At 44.7% G+C, this 5,018-nt stretch overlaps 1 pseudogene; it reads right to left on the bottom strand.

Annotated features, from left to right (window-relative positions):
* Positions 1-2,223: 2,223 nt before the first annotated feature.
* On the bottom strand, positions 2,224-3,650 carry LOC128048219 (poly(A) polymerase alpha-like; annotated as a pseudogene).
* Positions 3,651-5,018: the final 1,368 nt, after the last annotated feature.

Genomic DNA, 5,018 nt, shown 5'->3' with positions numbered 1-5,018 from the left:
GAAACACATGTCATTATGTTTAATCTGCCCACTATCCACTCAGGCACCCTAGTCAGGAAACTAGAAAACCTAGCTCCTCTCTCCTTCCCACTTCTTACACTCAGTCCCTATGTTCTGCTGATTCCATCTCCTACTTGTCCCTTTCTTGAACTTACACCCATGCTGCCTTAGTCCAGGGGCACACAATTTCTTGTCTAGACTATTCTAAAGTCTACTAATTAATTTCTTAGAATAATTTTTAAAAAAGAATATTTTAAATATTTATTTATTTTTGGCTGCGCTGGGTCTTCGTTTCTGTGCAGGGCTTTATCTAGTTGCTGGGAGCAAGGGCTACTGTCTAGTGAGGTGCATGGGCTTATTGCAGTGGCTTCTCTTGTTGCAGAGCATGGGCTCCAGGCTATGCAGGCTTCAGTAGTTGTAGCACATGGGCCCTAGGGCAAAACCTTAGTAGTTGTGGCACACGGGCTTAGTTGCTCCACGGCATGTGGAATCGTCCCACCTTAATGCAACCCATTCTATATACAAACTTTCAATGATCCTTCCAAAACACAGAATCTGGAAAAGTTTCTTTCCCACTGAACACTTTGTTGGGTCCTAGCAGAAGAGAGGCTAAAACCCTGACTTCTCAGTGTGGTGCCGTGAAACAGTCACTGTTGACCCCATCAGATCTCAAATTTCAAATCTGGCTTCCACACAGTGAATCATCCATGTCCTTTCATATCCCTGAGATTTGGACACACGTTGTCTTTGTTAAGGAATATTTCCCCCCAGTCCAGCCAGCTAGTAAATTTTATTCATTCTTTAAGACCCAGCCCAGGACCCTGTTCAGAACCTCCCTGACACGACGGCTTCAAGTGATCTTAATACTCTCCTTTCTTGCGTTGTTCAGTGTACTCTATCAGAACAGTCCAGGTGCCACCAGGCATGACAATAGCCCATTACCCCACTTCCTGTTCATATGAGAGGATGATGGGGAAGGGACAAAGATGTCATGACTGTTTTTGTTTGACTCTACCATGAGGCATGCGAAATCTGAGTTCCCCGACCAGGGAATCCAACCCATGCCCTCTGCAGTGAAAGCACGAAGTCTTAACCACTGAATTGCCAGGGAAGTCCCAGGACATCCCAGGACGACTGTTGACCTGCCAGTTGGATGCAGGCTATCAGAGGCTCCACACGCTCTCCCCTGTCTTTGAAATACACATTTCGCCCACCATTCGCACACTAGGAGCTATTTCAAAGACAGAGCCTCGAGGGGATGAGATGTTGTTGAGACCATCTGGATGGTATATACATGACTAAACATAGTTATGGCATCTATATACATTTAAAAAATTCTGACCAGCAGGGGCAGAGACCTAACTATCTTGTGGTCCCATGACAAGCCTCTTAAGTAAGTTTCCTTGCTGATTACACCTGCCATCTACCAATATGGAGGGTCTGCCTCTTTCTTTGGTCTCTCTTTGTCTTCCGTGTAGGGGAGGGGCAACTCTGAATTTCACCCAGGTGACAAACCAAACTCTGGAGGTTGCAAACTAACAGTGATATTTAGCCTTGAGCGGGAGGGCTGTTCTTTCCAGACTTTGTTTCATTAGGATGCCAAAACCAAAGCAAGATGGCTCCAAGACAGCCACTTGAAGGATAGGGAGAACTTCATCTTGATTCCTGGCTGGAATCTTTTTTTTTAAGTATTCTTTTGTTAGTTTTTTTTTTTTGCTTCACTGAATCTTCATTGAGGTGCTTGGACTTTCTCTAGTTGTGGTGCATAGGCTGAGTAGTTGTGGCATGTGGGCTGAGTAGTTGTGGGGCACGGGCTTAGTTGCCCCAAGGCATGTGCAATCTTTGGTCCCTGACCAGGGATTGAATCCATGTCCCCTGATTGGAAGCCGATTCTTAACCACTGGACCACAGGGAAGTCTCCATTACTATTTTTTAAAACACAAATGCCCATACAACTTTGGCTTATAAGATAGTTCTATATAGAATATATTAAAATACTAGTGACCTTGATATTATAAACTGTGTGTATGCACACATTCACTCAGTTGCATCCAGCTCTTTGCTGCCCAATGGACTGTACCCTGTTAAGCACCTCTGTTCATGCGGTTTCCCAGGCAAGAATACCAGAATGGGTTGCCGTTTCCTCCTCTAGGGGATCTTCCCCACCCAGGGATCAAACCCTCGTCTCTTGCATCTCCTGCACTGGCAGGCAATTCTTTTCCATTAGTGCCGCTTGAGAAGCCCTGGGTCCCATACCGGCAAATTAAGATTGTTTTCTTCTGGCTGTTTCAATAGGACTGGATTTGGTCATTTCCATTTGGAAAATACACACCCCCCCACCCCAATCAAAAAAAAAAGTATGTGTAAGAGTCAATGCTACTGCATTTGGATAAAACTGGCAAGTTCTTCCTACTATCATAGCCCAGGAAACAGCACCAAGGAAACCTAATATATTGGAATAGATGTTGCAGCATTTGGCCCACAGTTTGATAGCTCTTAGGGTTAAGCTGAAGTTGTCAAGCTTTTGTGTGTGTGTGTGTGTGTGTGTGTGTGTGTGTGTGAACTCAGTCATGTCCGACTCTTTTTGACCCCATGGACTGTAGCTGCCAGGTTCTTCTGTCCATGGGATTCTCCCAGCAAGAATACTAGAGTGGGTTGCCATTTTCTAATCCAGGGGATCTTTCTGACCCACAGATCGAACCCAAGTCTCCCATATAGCAGGCAGATTCTTTACCACCGCACTGCCTCTGAAGCAATGTTTAGTACTAGTCGTAAAATTTCATCAGTTATGCTGCAGCCAATAACACTTCTTATGCATCTTATATCTAAAAATTTAGGCAGACTGTCATCATTTAAATCCAAGTCTTCTGCAGTGTCCATCTTGCAAACAAAATATCAATCTCTATTCCACAAAAGCGCAACTTGATAACTGGTTACCAAGGCCTCTTCAACAGCTCTTCCATCTTTTCAGTTCAGTCACTCACTCGTGTCCAACTCTTTGTGACCCCATGAATCGCAGCACGCCAGGCCTCCCTGTCCATCACCAACTCCCGGAGTTCACTCTTTTAGGTGCGTTCTAAATCGCTTCAGTTGTGCCCGACTCTTTGCGACCCCGTGGACTGCAGCCCACCAGGCTCCTCTGTCCGTGGGATCCTCCAGGCAAAGATACTGAAGTGGGTTGCCATTTCCTCCTCCAGGGGATCTTTCCGGACCCAGGGATCTAACCTGCATCTCTTCTGTCTCCTGCATTGGTAGGCGGGTTCTTTACCACTAGGACCACCTGGGAAGCCCCTTACATCATTGACTTCTTCCTGTAATTTCAATTTATCGTAGTATGAGGTGAAGAAGACAATTCCATTAACATGTCTTAGGGCAACACAACACATCGATTATTATCAGCAGCTTCTGTATGTACTCTTCATCTATGAGATTCAAAAGTAAAACATTTTCCTGAAAATTTCATTTTCCCAAAATGAAATTCCTGCACTGTAGTTCCTCTTCCCAAACCCCAAAGGGATTCAAAAGTCTCAACTAGTTTCTGCGTAAGTAGGCACTCAGTTTCCTCGGGGCCTGCTGAACTGATGGGAGAGGGGATGCCATAGTGTTTTCGGAGGTGGCTGTGTCTGTCTGGATCCCCGAGTAGTAAGGACTCAGCGGCTGCTCTGGGCGTGGCCGCTGAGGGGAAAGGGAGAAGGGGCGAGTCTCCGCCCCGGGGCCACGCCCACTGCCGCCCCACCTCCTCCACTGTTTCAACGCTGGTTGCTTTCAGCGCCGCTCAGTTTTCTTCTTTGTCCTCACGTGGTGCCCAAACAAGGGCACAACAACTTTTTAGAACGCTGGTTGGACTCTTGTTGAACTCCAGAAGCAGTTAGTTTTCCACCTTACTATCAGAGCAAAGTGTGGTAAGAGAGTTCTTGCCGAAACAAGCGATAAATACCGTTTCTCCGTATTATGTACCAGAGCCTTAATATACACTGTGCTTCGCTCAACATGCCAGCAAATTTGGAAAACACAGTAGTGGCCACAGGACTGGAAAAGGTCAGTTTTCATTCTAATCCCAAAGAAAGGCAATGCCAAAGAATGTTCAAACTACCGCACAACTGCACTCATCTCACACATTTGCAAAGTAATGCTCAAAATTCTCCAAGCCAGGCTTCAACAGTACTGTGAGCCATGAAATTCCAGATGTTCAAGCTGGATTTAGAAAAGGCAGAGGAACCAGAGATCAAATTGCCAACATCCATTGGATTATAGATAAAGCAAGAGAATTCCAGTAAAACATCTACTTCTGCTTTATTTATTACGCCAAAGCCTTTGTGTAGATCACAACAAACTATGGAATATCAAATGGGAATATCAGACCACTTTACCTGCCTCCCGAGAAATTTGCATGCAGGTCAAGAAGCAACAGTTAGAACCAGACATGGAACAACAATCTGGTTCCAAATCGGGAAAGGAGTACTTCAAGGCTGTATACTGTCACCCTGCTTATTTAACTTATACGCAGAGCCCATCATGCAAAACGCTGGGCTGGATGAAACACAAGCTGGAATCAAGATTGCTGGGAGAAATATCAATAACCTCAGATACACTGACACCACCCTTATGGCAGAAAGTGAGGAGGAACTAAAGAGCTTCTTGATGAAAGTGAAAAGGAGAGTGAAAAAGTTGACTTAAAACTCAACATTCAAAAAATGAAGATCATTTCATCTGGTCCCGTGACTTCATGGCAAATAGATGGGAAACAATGGAAACAGTGACAGACTTTATTTTCTGGGGCTCCAAAATTACTGCAGATGGTTACTGCAGCCATGAAATTAAAAGATGCTTGCTTCTTGGAAGAAAAGCTATGACCAAACTAAAAGCATATTAAAAAGCAGAGACATTACTTTGCCGACAAAGGTCCATCTAGTCAAAGCTATGATTTTTCTAGTAGTCATGTATGGATGTGAGAGTTGGACTATAAAGAAAGCTGAGCATTGAAGAACTGATGCTTTTGAACTGTGGTGTTGGAGAAG

This window comes from Budorcas taxicolor, chromosome 5 (genome assembly GCF_023091745.1).
Source record: "Budorcas taxicolor isolate Tak-1 chromosome 5, Takin1.1, whole genome shotgun sequence".
Taxonomy (NCBI): domain Eukaryota; kingdom Metazoa; phylum Chordata; class Mammalia; order Artiodactyla; family Bovidae; genus Budorcas; species Budorcas taxicolor.
Note: the sequence above shows the minus strand (reverse complement) of the source record. Positions and strands in the feature narration are given on the sequence as shown.